Source organism: Dermacentor albipictus, unplaced genomic scaffold, assembly GCF_038994185.2.
Source record: "Dermacentor albipictus isolate Rhodes 1998 colony unplaced genomic scaffold, USDA_Dalb.pri_finalv2 scaffold_52, whole genome shotgun sequence".
NCBI classification, from domain to species: Eukaryota; Metazoa; Arthropoda; class Arachnida; order Ixodida; family Ixodidae; genus Dermacentor; species Dermacentor albipictus.
The window spans coordinates 755,683-774,265 of NW_027225606.1; the positions used below are offsets into that span (position 1 = coordinate 755,683).

The 18,583-nt window shown below is 46.3% G+C and overlaps 1 non-coding gene across 1 annotated transcript; it reads left to right on the forward strand.

The window, feature by feature from the left end:
* Positions 1-10,914: 10,914 nt before the first annotated feature.
* On the forward strand, positions 10,915-10,986 carry TRNAE-CUC (transfer RNA glutamic acid (anticodon CUC)). The gene has a single exon. It is a non-coding gene; the product is annotated as a tRNA-Glu (tRNA).
* The last annotated feature ends 7,597 nt before the right edge of the window (positions 10,987-18,583 follow it).

Genomic DNA, 18,583 nt, shown 5'->3' on the forward strand with positions numbered 1-18,583 from the left:
ACTTCACACTTTAAGAAATGCTGAGCAGTCTAAAGTTGCAGCCTCATGTTTATTTGACGTGTAAAAGAGGCAGTACAATTTTTAACTGCACAAAATTGTGACGCTATGGAGCATATATCTGCTCTGGACACACAATAGATGGATTACGAAGCATGTAATTTATTGCATAAATTTCAGAACGGAAATGCTCTTTCGATTCATGACTGCACAATAATACACATTCAGGGATTTAGAAACTACACTGTAGACTGTTTCGTTTATTTTTCACGTGTGTATGCCAGCCTACATTTCGTGAATGCTCAATATGAAATTGGAAGCAGGAGTGACCGTGGGCTAACATATAGAAACAATTTGACGTGGACAAGCCTACACTGAGGAAGTCAGGCATGTGAATTTTTTTTTGAATAAGGAGTCAGATTACGGCTTAATGAATCAAGACAAGCTGGTGCATGATACTTCTGCACCTGAAGCAGATGCTGTTACTGCATTTTTTGTACAGACTGTAAAAAGCCCTCAGTAATGCAATTGTTTTGTTACACTCAACAGATTGCAAAATTACACATGATGACTAAATGTGTACTTAAAGCACGCTAATGCTGTGACTTATTACAGGTAGTTTCACTGCTTGCTCAGAATTATGTGGCACAACTCCATGTCAGCCAAGGCTCTTCCTCCTTTTAGTCTGAAAGCTACATAACAGCAATGGAGTAATATACAGCAAATATTTCAGAACATTTGGGGCTGTGCGTTCTGTGTTGCCACCAGTGTGACCTAGGGCTTTGCACTGTTGAAGAACAGCAAATTAATTTTACTTATGAAAGTAAGTTGAATGTTTATCAATTGCCTGTGGGTGCTGCTTGAGCTTTTCATATTACCTTCCAATTGGTCAACTTCAACTGTCTTCGAGAGCGGGTACGTCTATACAGGCAGCTCCTGTATTTTGCACTCGCAGTTACTACCCAAGTATGGTTACCGGGGTTACTACCCAAGAGGTTCAAGATAGCCTCATTTTGCAATTTTAAGAGCATTGTCTTTCAAAACTGTGTGTGGCCACTGATATGTGCACATCAAAGTTCTATATAATGATTTTCAATTTCTTGATCATTAAAAAAAAAGCTTTTCCACTGCCACAAAGGTTTTTGATGGATGCGATTAAATTTTGGCAACATCTTAATAAATGAAAATAAATTACTTAACTAGAAAAAACTATTATTTTTGAACACATGCATTGCAAGGACTGTGGCATGCACAATTGTTTTTAACACTTAAGCAGTGATGCAATTATTAGTTTGTAAAAAGGTGGAAAATACCAAATTTCTCATTTACCAAGTTGGTTATAACAGTTCCTTAAGTGCATTACCTGTGTTACCATTATTGATAAGCAAACTAAAATAAAATGTACCAAGATGTGCAATCTTCCCGGTTGAAGTGAGGATACCTTCACCAGTTTATTCTGCAAATTGGACACAAATGTACAAGATTTTAAGGTGTGCTTGCAAAATTTACACAGCAGACGGTTTTATATTATCTTAAAAAGTTTTGTGGCTACGTTCTAACTCTTCTGCAATGCCTTCAATTTAGAAATAACTCTGAGAATGGCTTGGTATTTCACCTGTAACAGAAAACATTGTACACATTTTCTTAAACTTTGTGAATAATTGCCTGGAAACTGCAGCTGTAAAAACATCTGCAGGCATTATTAGAATCAGAATTTCATTTTGAGAAAGTTCTGAAGCCTCTTGAACACCAGCTTATCTCCATGTAATACTCCCCAATTAAATGTATGATTTGTTTGAGGTAAAACACATCAAACAAGAAAAAAGTCAAAAGAACAAGGATAGGTCTTTTCCATCTTTCACTGCTTGCTTCCTACATCAAATCATGTATAATAGACTGATTGTGAAATAATTAAAGAAATTTCTTTCAAGCCTATAGATTAGCCCTACATTCCTAACTCTGCTGATGCATTAAAAATACCCCGCACAGCCACTTTTGTCTACAGACTATATACCGTATATGCCCGCATAATGCACGTACTTTTTTCACAACATGCCGAAGCAACGTTGGCGTTCACGATCATTACGCCGGGTAAATTTTATGGAGACATTTTCGAAACAGCAAAAAAAAGTCGAAAAGTACCACGATACGACGGTAATAATTTGGAACATGCGTACGATAACTTATCCTTGCAGCAAAAAATACACGTGGGCCATTTGCATGCAAACCGTAAACTCGCTCCGCATCGCAACCACCAGACTTGCCGCTCTGGTCGCTGGCCGCTTCATCCGCATCGTGGCTGCACCATAGAATAAAGAAGCGACGCGTCACGGCAAAACTAAACGCGCGCTCCCAACAGCGATCTCCGATCGTGCCCGAGCTCCCACCGTTATCGCATCATTACGGCGTACCTCTTCGAACGTCCAGCTCGTCGGCGTGTCAAAGTTTATCGGTGTCTGATCAGCGCGTTTCCGTTTTGTGAGCAGATAAACTCTGTCAGGCAGCAGGTGTACACAACTCGACTTAAGGCCTATCACACACATCGAAACCCAAGGCATGCAGAAACGCGAGCTTTACAGACGCGCGAATTCGACACTACGCTCGCCTGCGGTCACTACGCTGATCAAGTGAGGACTTCCCATGCACCGCATCCGACCAACTCTGCCGCGCATATCTCATGCGCGCACTCTTATTACTCCAGCGTAAAGTAGACCGTGTAAGGTTCGTATGTTGCAGAGAGCGAGTTGCGTTTTTTCTCCCTCTAATGTACGACATGCCTTTGTGTCGGCACTGGAGGAAAGAATGCGCAGCATTAAGTGCGCTTGCAGATGCACGAAAGTCAAAGATCATAGTCTTTCCGAAAGACTACGGCAAGACCGTTCGGTCGTGAGAATGCATGGTAGCGAAGTTGGGGGTGCGTTCATTACGCGAGTAAATACGGTAGTTTCTGCGGTGATCATGCGTAATTTTTACTAACACTCATTTTATTTTACTGCGCTAATTTTTCAAGTATGCCAGCACAAAAGCTGCAATACCCATCAATCCTGAACATTGTACACACACCTTACGAGTTCAATACAAGACTGTTCAGCGCATCTGACATTAGCAAAATGTACAAATGAGTCTGCGCACTGTGCAGCTGTTGAGGTTAGTTCTGACTAGAGTGACCTAGAATAGTTCTGACAAATGGACTCCTACATTGGTGTTGTGACTGACACTAACAATGGATGGTGGCTGCCTAGAAAGCAGGTAAACGAGTATACGTACCGTGAGGAACTGCACTGTATCTGCTGGCGCTGGTCAAGTCTTGAACGTGAGCGAGCAACCACGAGCGGTGCTAAAATATAAATCGGTCAGAAGTCGCGAAGCACCAGCGAATGAGCCGCTCCGAATGCAAAACTTTACTGAGAAACGTGGTTCTGTATGAAGAAGGGAATGTTCTGCACTGTCTTCTGCAGCTTTAGAGGGAGTACGGCTCAACGTCAGTTACCTAAAGCCCTAAAGTGCCTAAATTTGCCTGGGATCTTCTTAAAGTAGCGAAAGTCTAATCTTGCTGCCGTGGTGATGGCATGCGGCTGGTCCAGGCACGTACCCAGGGGGGGGCCCGGAGGGGCCCGGGCCCCCCCCCCCCCCCCGAAATCAAGTGGCATACCCCCCCCCCCCCCCCCTCCCTACCCACGCCACCACTTCTCACACATTCCTAAAGTGCTACAAGATCAACGTTGAGACTTGACAGCTGTTCATCGGTCAGCATTATGCTGCCTTTTTCACTCCTTTTAGACGGCGGTAGTTATCGGCACCTCTTGTAATGTGAAGGATAGATTCCGCACCCGTGCGATTAACTCGAGATGCGTTCAGTTGTCACCATCTATTCAACCGTCACGCTCATAGCTGTTGCTTTTGTTAGTTGAACCTTCTTTGTTTAGGCTGATCCTGGGACCAGGAGAGGGATGCGGCTGTTACTCAGCTGGTCTGTACTCTCATGGAACGAGTTGCGGCCGGAGAAAACGCCAATTGCGTTTAACTTTTCCCTTTGCTTCATTATTTTCTTGAGTTACGGCTCGCCGCGACGCTGGCAGATGCCCGGAACCATATACACGTGATATTGTGTAGATAAGGTGGGAAATAAAATAATGTGAAAGAGCGTCCATCATGAAACCCTGCCACAAGCCTTTAACTCATAAGCAAGATGACTGTCGCCCGTTACCTCGTCTGTTTTTCCGTAACTGTATAGCACTTTTCGTGCAAAATTGGCAACTGGAATCAAAAATCGCAAGGAGTTGAGAAATTAAGCGATATACTAAGGGAGAGAGCCAAGGCAACAACGAAACTGCAAGCAAAAGCGAATAATAAGAAAGTTAAGCGTTGTTTATGAGACTATTTATGGATCAACATCTTTTTACTGAAAAAGGAAGTAGAGAAAACGCCGCCGGAAGTGGAGAATAATTACTTGTTTTGAATGACGCTTCTACAGTTATCGGTCGAACCGCCTCACGTAGCCACTTCTCTGCAGTGCTTATGTGGGTGTTTTTCTAACCTTTCGCGGTGAGCGCAGTACGTCTAGAATCGCAGAGTCCTGCGCTCTACGCGGTTGTATGGGACTGGCGGCCGTACAGCGTTACGCAATTCGCGGAACTGTCAAAACTGATCAACAAGGCGAAAATAACTGATATTCGAAACTATAACATGAGAAACACTGAAGAAGCCGTAAAAAATGAACGCAGCCTGAAATCAGTATAAAATAAACCTGGCATATGACAAATCATGATGTATGCACTAAAAGATAAAAAGGGGAATATCATCAGCAATCTCGAGGATATAGTAAAAGCAGCGGAAAAATTCTAAGCTGACCTGTATACAGTACCAAGAGGAGTCACGCTACCTCACTCAGAAACAGTAATGAACAGGATGCAGAAAGTCCTATTTGACAGAAACCACATTTGAAACCCACAGAAACCCAGAAACCCACATTTGACAGCTTCTCCAGAATATAAACACCTGGCATTTCCCTGGCATAGCGAATCTTGTTACACAAAGATGCTTGAGGTCTGCCTCACCAAATTACGCTGCCGCATTCCCTCCCTAAATTTCTATGTATACAGGTCGGGTTTGGTTCCCTCTTCCCTTTGTTCTTTTTGTGAGGAGGAGGAGACGATACAGCACTTTCTTCTATCTTGCCGCCGCTTTGCTGCGTTAAGAAAAAGATTGTTGGAGATACCTTTTCGAAGAATTGGCCTGGACTTGACAGAACCTGCAATTCTTTCGTTCGGGGCGTCCACTTTCCGATTCAGCCACAGGGATACATGCTTCGCCGTCCAAACATTCCTTACAGAATCTAAACGAATGCCCTGCTAAATTCTATTTTTTATTACTTTTAAATTAATTATTCCTCATTCAACAGCACCTTCCTGATTTTGTTTTAACCGGTAATTCAACCCTATAGGGTTGAATTACCGGCTAGGATTGAATATATTCAATCCTATTCGAATAGATATTAGGAAATTTATGCTCTATATTATTTTGGAATAATCCACCCATTTCTTGGCGAATCACCCATCGTGGGTAGGAGCCACACGTGCCACAGGCTAGAACAACAACAAAGGAACAAGAGATCAGGATCGCCAGTCGGCCACTAGAGACTGTGAAGGAGCACGTTTACCTAGGTCAATTAATTACAGGCAACCCTGTTCATCAGAAGGAAATTCACAGAAGAATAAAAATAGGTTGGATCGCATACGGCAGACATTGCCATCTCCTGACTGGAAGCTTACCATTATTATTGAAAAGTAAGGTGTGCAATCAGTGCATTTTGCCAGTGCTGACATATGGGGCAGAGACTTGAGAGCAAGTTAAGGACCGCGCAAAGAGCGATCGAACGAAGATTGCTAGGCATAACGTTAAGAGAGAGAAAGAGCGCTTTGGATCAGAGAGCGAACGGATATAGACGATATTCTAATTGACATCAAGAGGAAAAAATGTAGCTAGGCAGGTCATGTAATGCGCCGGTTAGATAACCATTGCACCATTAGGGTTACAGAATGGTTACCAAGAGAAGGAAAAGGCAATCGAGGACGACAAAAGACTATAGACGGAGCGATGAAGTTAGGAAATTCGCGGGCGCTAGTTGAAATCGGTTGGCGCAGGACAGGGGTAATTGGAGATCGCATTGCAGGGAGAGGCCTTCGTCCTGCAGTGAACATAAAACATGATGATGATGATGATGATGATGATTATGATGATGATGGAGGTGGTGGGCCCCCCCCCCCGAAAAAAAATCCTGGGTACGTGCCTGGGCTGGTCCATTTGAATCGGGCGGCTGGAGCCCCTGTGAAGCTGTCTTCGCAGCGGCGCAGTTGGATATTTGACGTCATTCTGTGCCACGTGATAGCTCACGGCGAATAGCGGTGCGAGCGACACCGCAGAGGCGATGCGCAACTGATACGGTTGGTGGGGCGAGTGGGTGCACAATAGCAAAGTAGCAGGTGCGTGGGTGGCGTATGCTTGGCTCTGAGACGTGCGACAACGAAAAATACTGTGGCGGTGCTACGATCGAAGTGCATTGGGTCGCATGGGGGTCGCGCCGTTGGAAACTGCTTGCGATACTTCTCCGAGGGTCATTCGTACTACTTCGCGCGCTGGTATATGCGTTCAGACCCCTGAGAATGTGTTTATAAATGCAGTCGATGAGGATAGCAATAGGGGCTTGTTGGTACGGCATATCTTATTTTGTTATAGCGCAAGCTTGACACGGACAAAAGGAAGGCACATCAGACACACACAGCGCTACTTTCAACAACAGGTTTATTTCTCGTTCTCTTCGCTATATATACGCGAAGACCGGTGTATGACGGGTCGAGGGTGTATATATAGCGAAGAGAACGAGAAATAAACCTGTTGTTGAAAGTAGCGCTGTGTGTGTCTGATGTGCCTTCCTTTTGTCCGTGTCAAGCTTGCGCTATAACAAAATAAAATTTATAAATGCGTATATGTATGTCTTAGGTATAGATGCTTTCTTTTCTGCATTTCATTTTTTTAATGACGCTCGGTGACTACGCGTGCATTACTGCCGCAGAGCCGGCTGTCCTGTTATTTCCGGTTACCTATGAAGAATACAAGCATCATGTATGTATCGCATTTTTGCGCATATCAGCATCAGCAGGTCTTGTGAAACGCACACGCAAAATCCTGCTGGCCGCTTCAAATAAAACATATCTGCCCCATCCGGCGCCCTTTACTCAGATTTATGGGACTTATTCTTATAGGAAAAAAAACTGCATGCAGTGCAACAATACATTGTTTCCGTCTTCCTCCCGTAACAGAACGTTGGTGCGGGTTGTTTTACTGCGGTCGGACCTCGGGCGGCGAAAACAGTTTTAGCTAGCCTCTATATATGTGCTAATTAATTTTTCGCCCGTAAGACGTAAAATTTTTGTCCAGTCCAACCTTTAAAGAAAACGGTGCGGTAGCGTAATTAGTGGCATGCATAGTGGATATGGCATTGCACTGATAAACTCGAGCTCACGGGTTCAAACCAACCGGTCGCGTAATTCGATGGGAACGAAATGGCAAAGATATGCGTGCACTTCTGTTTTGGTGCACGTTAAAGAACCCCAGTTAGTGAGAACTGAACAGTTTGCTTCATAATCGTACCGCCACATTTGAAACGCCCGGATTTCTTGAAATAAAAGAAGGAAAAAAGGTAGCGGCGTCCTTCGGTTTTTCTTTTTCTGAGGGGTGCAAACGAAAGAAATTATTTTCGGATCTGGTGAAAAAAGCCCTTACGTACACCCTGTGAAGGAGGAGCAACAAAGCTGTGGTGTGTTTTAGCTCAATCTATGCGTTATTATTATTGAAGGACGGACAACACATGCCTATTTTGACTGTAGAGTGATTTATTCTTTTATGAAATAGTTACGTGCGCAAGTACCGCCGCATGGCAGACAAGTATTAGACAATATTTACAAGTTCAGCTGTGAACTACGTAATTATGAAAAGCATATGTATGAAACTTGGCGTAATGTGAGAGTCATCTTGGCGGTATTAGATTCGTCGGACGATCCCACCGCCGCTGTCAAGCAGGTGTAGGGGTCGTCGGACGATCTCGCCGCTGCCACCATTTGTTAGGAGTTGAAGGTCGTAGAGATGAACTCAATGGACAGGATTTATTTACATTATTTACATCTTAGACAAGACATACATCGACAGTCTAGCGTGACTCCCATATGGAGCCCGCAAGACTAACATGCAGCAAACAGATTACGAGCACACAGCTCACTAGTACATTTAGAGCATGACAACGAGCACTCAGCTCACTAGTACATCTCGAGCACGACAACGAGCACATACTAGCAGCCGACAATTGCTGCTTATGTCCTCTCCGCTCGAAGTCATAGTTCGACGTCATTGAAGATGACCCGCCCTTTTGGAGGAGGCGGGCTCGCATACACGTGTTGCACAGTTTACAGCGCCGCACACACACACACAGGTGTAAAGGTCCGGAGGCGACGTCAGAGGGGCTTCGTAGAACTCCGCTCCGTCCCGGGTGGCACGCCGGGTAGCGCATTCCTGAGCTGACCCCGCGCCACGCGGCTGCCGGTTATTCGCAGTTCTCTGAAGTGCGCCCCGTCCGGTTGGATTGGAACACGTGCAGCGGGCTGAAATAGCTGGCACGTTGTCACCCCGCACGGCCATTCCTAACAACGGCTACTGGTCATTTAATTTGTTTTGGGATAGTTTCGATAAAAGAAGAGTTACAGCTAGCCGTTTTTTGTAGACTTACTTCCTCCGCAGACGGCCATGCATCGACAGAATACAGGAATTCTGTAATGTTCACAACTTCACTGTGAACGCCTAATTGTGACAAGTGAATGAAACCCGGCATAATGATAGTCGTCTTCGCGGCCAATTTCAGTATGTTTTTTTTCGAGATACCTAGATTACATTGAGAGCTGTAGAGCATTCACGATAAACTGGATACGAAAACGCAGAGGCGTCTGTCGCGGACGATGGAGGAGGAGGCTCGAGTTTTGTGTCTGCACAAGGACATGATCCTGCGGGTGAAGTAGCCCTTAACAGCTCCTCTGTAAAAAAATTATTAAAGATGTTACGCTTGTCTTATATTAGCTAAATGTAATGCTGTTCCCAGCTGTACGTCAACTAAGCAGCTTCTGTATTATAAACGGCTGCCTTCAATTATCCAGTGCACTACCATAACGACAATAATGAAGCATTTAAAGGAACGGCACGCCTCACATACATTGTAGCTCTCCTAGCTGTGTTCGTTCAATAAATTAAGGGTGGTACCACATTTTGCACCCAGCTTTAATGGGCTGCAGACATGGCGAAACTAAAAGAAAAATGTTTTCCTTGTCTGAATCAAGTAAGCTGCAGGAGCTTATTCAACAGAACCGATTAGCACCCATGCGGTTTTTCTCTCGGCAACTGGTGTCCAACAGCCACGACCGCCCAGAAGCACATTCAAACGGAGTAAGAGTCCTCACTTGCATTGGCCCTTAACCTTCGAGACTTCAAAAGTGCTGTTATGCGTTACATTCGAATGGAAACGGCTATTCAAGAATTTCGGATAATGAATTCTGAAGTCGAATACACTCTGATTAACAAATACCATTCGATTAGACTGTTTCTATACTTAATTTCGCCTGCTGGAACTTTGAAGGAGATCGGTAAAAACTTCCTGGTCTCCACGATTCAGTTCGAGTACATACGCAATATCTTTTCCCTAACTGTTGATATTAACGTTCAATAATTGCCTTGACTCCTTTTTTCGGAAGGTCGACTGGTTCACTTGAGGCTGGTGCAGCTTTTAAAGGAAATGCTTATTCCGGTCGGTAGTTTTCACCTTTTCAATCAGTGGATTTAGAATATTTGATAATTTTTCTCTTGCATATATGTCGTGGATATATATGTACCCTTACATTTACCTAGAAGTGCATTGGTCATCTGCATCTCTGCGCGCCACGCAGTTGGTAAACCTCGTTTATTTCACTGTAATGATCTCTTCGATCATCGTCCCTTATAGATATTCCACTGACAAGAGGGCGTAAAGTGACACGATATCAATGAAATTTTCTTTAGTAGCTTGCCTTCTGTGCCAAAAGTTCAGTGTTACTTTTAGAAAACAGTACAAAAAATAGTAGTTAACTATTTGCTACCAGCCGACTAGAGTTCGAGGCTTACCAAAGCAAATAAACCATAAAAAAGCTACTGCACAGACTTTCTGCGAGAAAAACTGGACGTCCGCGCAACGAACGTGCGCTCGCTAGCAGACGACGCATTTGAGGGCAGCAAAATTGAAGGCGCCATGTTGTATAACCCATGTCTCATATATGTATAGGTAGCGGAAATGTGTAATTTTAAATTTGCAGTTGAAATAAAGCACCATTACAATAGCGTGCGCGCAATCGGTCTCTGCATGCGCCCGCTGCGAAATTACGTTGAATGTGCCGCGAAGCGCGTATCCGCCCAAATCCAGTTCGCTCGCAGCGCCCTCGCACAATTTTTCCACACGTGGCACCAAGCGGGAGAGCGCCGTTCGGTCCACTCGACGATTGTCTACGACCCTCTAACAGGAACACGGGTCTTTATTCTATGGGAACAGAACGAAGAAGTTTAGAACGACAGAAAGCTGAGTTGGTAAGGATTCGTAATACAAAAAAGAAGTGAGGCGTGCAGACAGGACGCAAGAGTAGAGAAGTGGACAACACAAACGCCGACTATCCGGCGTTCGTGTCGCGACTATCTGATAGTCGACGTTCGTGTTGTCCACTTCTCTACTCTTGTGTCCTGTCTGCATGCCTCGCTCCTTTTTTGCATAACGAAGGAGTTTTTTCGTACCTGATCTCGCCCTTGCGGCGCCATTACCCTATCTGAAGGGTCTATAAAACAGCGCAGTCAATCTCCGGCATGGTCTAGTGGTTAGGATACCTGGCTCTCACCCAGGAGGCCCGGGTTCGATTCCCGGTGTCGGAATGTATTTTTTGCGCTTGTTTCTATTGCTTTTTATTACTTTCTTTAGTACGCATCGACGGTGTGCTAGGACAGTGAGCGAACCTGTCGCTCTCGCCGTTCTCCCTTCCGCCAGTAACCTCGCGCCTCTGTCGCTATAACAACGCGGCGCATGCGCAGATAGCAGTTGGGGGAGGGTGAGAGAGAGAAGTGGTTCTTGTGGGGAAAGAGAAAAGGCTAGCGCTATTTTCTGCAACCCATGCGGGAGCACGGCTCAGCGCCAGCAGTGTGGTGGGGATGGGGTTAAAAGAGAGAGAGGGTAGGAAGGAGAAAGGCAAAGGGTCGTAGAGATGGAAGCGAAGTAGTGGCCGATCAGGAAACCCGAGGTGATGGGATGGCCGTTAGGCCAGATAAGGTGGAGAAAACCTCTCCCGCCTCGATGCGACGCTTGCGGAGAGGGTAGTGACACGTCTAGTTGCGTCGCGATATTTCATTCGGAACGCGTAAAGGCGCGCCATGACCACGGGGGACAGCGGGAAATTAGGATCTGCGCTTACTGACGGTGTGAAAAATTCTAATTTTGGTTGAACGCTTGCAGTAAAGCAATACTAGAATGAGTTTCGATCCCAGCAGATAAATACTCGTTTTTGCCACGATTTGGCTGACGCCAATAAATTTGTTTCAAACACAAAGTTCACGCAGTTCGTTCGCATGGCTCTAGCTTCCTAAACATGTGCTGATTTCTTTCATCCGCTGGCGATAAACGCTTATTGCACTTGAAATCGAAAACCGTAGCAACACCAACAAATGACTGTTCACCAGAGAGGGAATAACAAGGTGGAGCAAATAAACCCGAAAATCCCCTTCCATCGGACGTTTCTGCTGTAACGGAGTACCCACGAATTCGTACAATCTTCGGCATCAATTTCTACCACGTGGCCTACTCTCTGCACACGACCGGCCGTGATTGCGGCGCAGTTGGAGCAGGTATAGTTTGGTTGGTACGTGATATGAGAAGCACCAGCTCCCGTCCGTGAAAGCGGCCTCAGCAACTTCAAGGAGAGTATGGTAGCGCGATTAAAAGACGTTGTAAGCAACATAAGTGCTCCTCTCTCTTTAAATCAACAATCATTACCGGTAGAAATAAGTGCGAACTCACTGAACTTATAATAGAAGCCGAGCAGATTGATGCCCTAGGGGATTCATGTATCAACAAACATGTATTGGCTCTCTGAAAAGGAACTGGAATTTTTGCGCATGGCATAACATATCACAAAATGTATCACTCTGATTCTTAATCTGTTCACGTGGCTGTCACATACGTTCGCTGAGTGTATAAGTACGACCTGGTTTGAGATAATAAACATTGTTGGAAGTTAGCGCTGTGTGCGTCCCTATGTGTCTTGTTTTCTTTTGTCCCGTCTTTTAATCGCGCTACCGTACTCCCCTTGAAGATGCATTACCAACAAGCCCACATTGCAGCCCTCGTGGCCTCAGCACGCCGCGCTTTCGCTACCGATAATGGCGCCTTTTGTGGGTTTGAACTGGTCACAGTGCATGGAAACCGGATTAAGGCAGATGGTGGTGCTTGTGGTTGGAAGAGTCACACATATCCCGAATGCCGACGACCCCTTTTCCATCCGTTGAGTGTCCGTCAGTACGTTATGTGTCCGTTACGTTAAAGGGACACCAAAGGTTACTATGCAGTCAAGTTAAAGTGATAAAGCAATGCTCTAGAACGTCTAACATATAATCGCGAACAGAGCTTTAGTAACCGAGATATTGAGGTAAATGCATGCGACGACTTGAGACCACTCCAGCGACATTCCGGTACTAGCGTGATGACGAAGGCACTAATCATCATAATTTGTCACTAGTACTCAACAACTCGTATTAGAAAGACATTTCATTAGGTTATAAGACGGAAGAAAATGCTACTTGTCTACTTCTGTTCGATTCTAAAAAAATGGCATTTTGCTGTACCCCTTAGTAGTATGGGTGGTCGAAAGGTTTCGCTTTCGCTCGATTCTGCGCACTCGAGTCTCAGCTGTTTCGTTATCGCGTCTGTGCTGCGCTGGTTCTGCTGGCTCGCGAAACTTGCATTAGGAACAAGCAGCGAGAATGCCACGTCCGTGTGATGTCGTGGGATGCGCGAACGGTCCGCGGAACTTGGCCAAGGGCAGTGCAGCGGCGAATCCAACGTTACTTATCACTGCGTGCCAACGAGTGAACCTCTCCGTTCGAAGTGGTTAAGTGCTGTACCTCTGCTACAGCGCGTTGGCAAAGAGCCGAAAAACCGCATAGTGTGCTCGCTGCACTTTGGTCCAGAGGATTACGAGTTCAACACCGACTTATTGAAGTCGTGTGGAATGCCTTTACCCGCCGTGGTTGCTCAGTGGCTATGGTGTTGGGCTGCTGAGCACGAGGTCGCGGGATCGAATCCCGGCCACGGCGGCCGCATTTCGATGGGGGCGAAATGCGAAAACACCCGTGTGCTTAGATTTAGGTGCACGTTAAAGAACCCCAGGTGGTCAAAATTTCCGGAGTCCTCCACTACGGCGTGCCTCATAATCAGAAAGTGGTTTTGGCACGTAAAACCCCAAATATTATTATTATTGGAATGCCTTTCAAAGCAACGCTTTCCCGGAGCGCTGTTCCGTCGGTCTTGCCTGCATTCTCCGAAGCGCAAGAAGACGGGACGGTGAGTGCGGCATTTGGTTTTCACGAAGGAAAAGCTACAGATGTGTGAATATGTACAGCCATGACATAGTTACCGTCGTAGTAGTACGCAACGATGCCCGCAGCGCGAGCCCTCACCAGCAAGTCACGTTCATCAGTGCTTAAGTCGCTGAAGTCGAGCCCAGCATCGCGAGCCAATGTGTCGTCAGGGTCGTCCATTGCAACGAGCGTCAAAGTTGACGTCATAAAATGAAGAACCGGCTTATCGTCGCGCGCTTTCCTTTCCGCTGGCCACCATAGTTCCGCTTTCGCGCCGCTGTCGGCTCTGTCTTAGCTGTTTCTGGCCGCGCGGTTGCGTTTTGCGCAGAAAAGCTGTAGCGCCGTCTGCGTGCGCCGTTTTACTCACCGACGGCGCAACGTCACTTTGAGATCATGACGTCACCACTCCTCGATCGGAGGGCAGGAAATTTGAACTGCGCTAGACGGCCCTGACCGAACCGTGTAAGGTAGGGGGGAATCTTTTTGGCGGGCCAGTATTTCTTGTCCTTGTATTGCCTCTTTCTCTGTCTTTTCAACGATTTCCTTGCTCTCGAGCCACGATATATCTTGGTCTGGTCTGTGCCTTCTTGAAAAGCTACTAGATTGCTCTGTGCGACTAACGTGAGTTCATTCGTGTGTGGCATATCATAGGAAAAAGCACGGTGAATTCGGGGAATTGAAATTCAAGACGATGAGCAAAACGGCTCCGGCTTTCACCTTGTTCTCATTTCGCTCATATGAGCAAGTATCTTTTCACATCGGAATGGTGATTACGAAATTTGGCTAGACTAAAGGTAGATTTAGCTGGAGTAGCTAGATTAGGAGCTAGAGTTTGAATAAAGGAGCTAGAACAGCTATTCGTATAGCTAAATTAAATTTTTGGTAGCTAGCAGAACACAAAAGTTGATAGATCTAGGTACAAGATAGCTAAGTTGGCAACATTAATTGGCAGTCACGCAAACGTTTCAGCGAAGAATGCGAACCATAGTGACAGTCTCTAGCCAGGTTGTACCTCAAATGAGGAATTATGGCACCAGTTCCCGCGAGCTGGGATTACCAGGATCGAACATGCGCAGCTATACATGTAGGACGATATTTATGCGTGGCCTGAGTGCCTCGTGGGCCATTTTATTAGCTACCGTCTAAGCTGTGTAATATTCAGGACTCGTGTCTGCCTTTTTTAAGTGCTTTCAGACGGTTGCGAACTAATGAGACATCGGAAGCATATAAGACACCAAGATGAAAGGGTCATCGAAGCAGTATGTGTTCCCAGGGAAACTGGCAGAACGGCAATGGCCGATTACGAAAACTCCTTGGAGAACTAGCAAAATGTTACCATGTTCGAATCAGGCTGAGCACCGATCCAGGTTTTCGATGTGTTGTAAGCAAAAGCGTTATGAACTTAAATATGAACCCTTTTTATAACTCGTGCTAACTCGTTAACTCGTTTTATAACTCGTGTAACTAAAAAGGTTCACCTGGAACGAGTCATTAAAATGTAATACGCATCTTACAGTGTCTTCGTTATTTTATTGACGCTATTGAGCTACGTACGTCCATGTCCTCTCCTTCACTTACAATCGTCAGTGTAACACTAAACGCAATATAATCATGGCCTTTATTGACATGTTGCGGCTCTATGTTTTTGATAACTTCTCTGTGCTATGGCTGTTTACATCTTGCGGTTTTCCATGCGGACATATTGCTGCAATAATTTATCTGGAATGCAGAATCATCCCGTGTCACTTTCTGTTCTATGTTTAAAGCCAGGTTTTCTCGCTACCGTATTGCACGATTCGGCATCGGCTGCGGCGCATCTCTGTGTGTGTTTGTGTGAGGCATGGTGGAAGAAAAAATTTTGAGAGAGAGAGGAGCAACTTTATTTGACCAAGGGATTCAGGCCCTTAGGTCCCAGGGTCCCTGCACGACCCCACTGCACTACACACTTGTGAGTTCATGGAGTTCCATGACGTGGGAATGTGGCGATCAGTGGCGATCTTCTCTGCCTGGCCGGGTCCATCGAGCGCAGCAGGGTCTCCCATTCCTACCAGGAGTTCAGGAGCTCCAGGCCTCGCATCGCGCGATGTGATTGAAGCCAAACCTGTCGGTCGAACACGTGATCACACGTCAAGGTGCCCGGTTGGTTTTCGTGTTCCCGCTCTGCAGGCATAGCCATGGTAGGATAGCAGAACAAACGTGCACCGTAAAAAAGGAGCTACTAGCATAGCTACTGGGAAGCAAACGTCTCAGTAAATCTCGATTCGTGCTCCCTGTCTCGACGCAAGAGGTGACGTGTTGTGCAACCACTGGGCAAAGGGATGGCTTCACGGAGCGTTCGCTTGCCAAGGCTGGCTGCGTGATGTAATGCTATCTCCTAACATTTTCCTTCCTCCATGGTGTGTAGGAGAGGTGGTAATAGTAGAGTCTATTCTAGTACGCTCTTGTAATAGCAGCACGAGAGCTACGGAGCGTCTCCGTCACGACTGACGCTACTCGAGAAAGCGTGCGCCGGAGACGGGAGAGGGCTGCGGTGGGAGAGGAGGACGTGGTTTGCGCGGTGTGTTTGTCGCCGAATGCCAACTAAGCGCACGTGCTCTCGCGCCAGAGCTTTGTGTCGTTCGATGGTTTAGATAATGTGTCTAGTTTATATATATAAAGTGGAGTGCTATAAGTAGTTTAGATGCTGTGGTCGGTGCTCCGTAGGCGGTGTTAGGAACTACGGTCCGTGTTAACTGCTGTTATAATTTTTTTTGCAGTTCCAGTTGCCGCAATGATGGCGAGGAATTCCCCACCGCGGCCTTTGAAACAGTCCCCCGAGAAGGAGCAACTTGCGTGGTCCGCCGCGCAGACGCGGACCCAGGCTGGAGCGGTCCAACTCGAACGTCAAGTCTCGAAGCTGCGTGAGAGCGGCCACATTGATCGTCGCGACGACGTGGCCATTGGCACCATCGCCCACACTTTCGACAAACACGTGGTCCCCATGGTTACACACCCCCAAAATTTAAAGAAAAGTCCGGATCCGGACTTTTTCCCGAAAGCTTTTCCGGAAAAAGTCTTTGTTCGCGAATGTATGCGTTTGCTGTATGTTTGTGCAAGAAGCGTAATGACGGACTACATAGATGGGCCCTGAACCAAAGCCCGGGCTTAATGAAAAAATACATTCTGCGGATAGCATGGGCTGATGTAAACATCTCTGCCGAATTTTGCGATCGTGCGCGAAACGTGGAGCTTGAAGTCACCCTTTTATTCTCATACCCGGCCTTCTCCACACCCGTTTCGAGGCTGCCGCGGGCATAACGGTGACTTGCATTCAAACTTGTATATATCGTCGTAGGGAAGATTCCCATAGACAGCTGTTATTGGCTGATAGCTGACATCAATCAATAAGGTTGTTTGAATTAGTACGCTTCTTCCTACTGTTATGTGTACATTTACTGACGCTGTTGAAAAATCCAAGGCCAATTAAGTATTGTTACGTAATTTGAATGCGAAAGGATTACTTATCGAATTGGTTACGTCCATGGCACGTGACGGTATACATTATCACGTGTCCACAACTATGATCCACCTTGCTATGCACAACTGTAGTCCACCTTGCTATAATTTGTACTAACGTTAATCAACTTTATTCACCTTTCACTTTACTCCACCTTACTCTAACTTGTTCTAACTTTAATTCTGTATTACCACTGATGTCATAAAAGACACTGGTGACGTCACTGATTATTTTTGTTGCCATTCGTTACGGACAAAACCATTATATGCCGCATGCGACATATAACCATTTCGCTTTAATAAACACGCTGAAGGAAGCGAGAGCCTGCGTTTCACATTCCGATAAGAGAGAGAGAGAGAAAACATTTATTTGTCATGAAATTGGGCGACTTCCTACCAGGGTGGAGCCCTTAGTTCAGGGCCCCATTGGCTCGCGCCACTCCGCGTGCCCGCCGGATCAGCCGTCGCTGCTCTTGCTGGTCTGAGCTGGTCAGGGCCGTCTCCCACGAGGTAGGTGAAGGAATAGGGAGTAACCTGGAGTGTGTGGGTACTCCCAGGTGAAATGGTATTCTGTGGGCTTCGCTCCACAATAGGGACAGTATGAGGGATATTGTGTGGGGTGGAGGAGGTGAAGATAAAAGACGCAGGGGAAATAATTAGTTTGAAGCTGTCGCCACGCGACGGCACCTTCTAGATTACGGGAATTATGTGGTGGAGGGATAAACTTTTTTAAAACAGGGTTGAAGTGCCTCAGACAGGCTGGCCAACGTTTCGATAGGTGGACCTATCTTCGTCAAAGATAGGTGGACCTATCTTCGTCAAAGATAGGTGGACCTATCTTTGACGAAGATAGGTCCACCTATCGAAACGTTGGCCAGCCTGTCTGAGGCACTTCAACCCTGTTTTAAAAAAGTTTATACCACAGTGTGCCATTCCATCTGCCAGCCCCTTTCTTGTTTTTGGTGGAGGGAAGTGTCTCCTGGTCCTGGTATCTCTGTAATATTGTAGTTTCAGTGTAGTTCAGTGGTTCTGTCGGTGCGCCGTCTGGGTTGGACAGCTCTTCCAATGGCGCCCGGTTAGCGAGCTCTCGGGCTACCGCATGAGCGCGTTCATTGCCATGGAGAGAGGTTTACGTACTTCCGTGAGTACGACAATCGTACGTACTACGCCACATATCCTCTGCTGACGCTCAGGTGCGCCCGCCCGCATAGGTATGAATCTGGCCAAGCGGTTTATCGGGGTTCAGGTCTCGCTAATTTCGATCACTTTTGAATACCCAACTAGCCTCGGACCATACAATACTTAAGGTCGGACCACATGTACGCATGCTAGCGTGCGCTCGCTCCTGGCCGCCCCTGGCTAGATGCCTCGGCCCACTTCGCTTCGTATGGTCAGACCACCAAGGCGA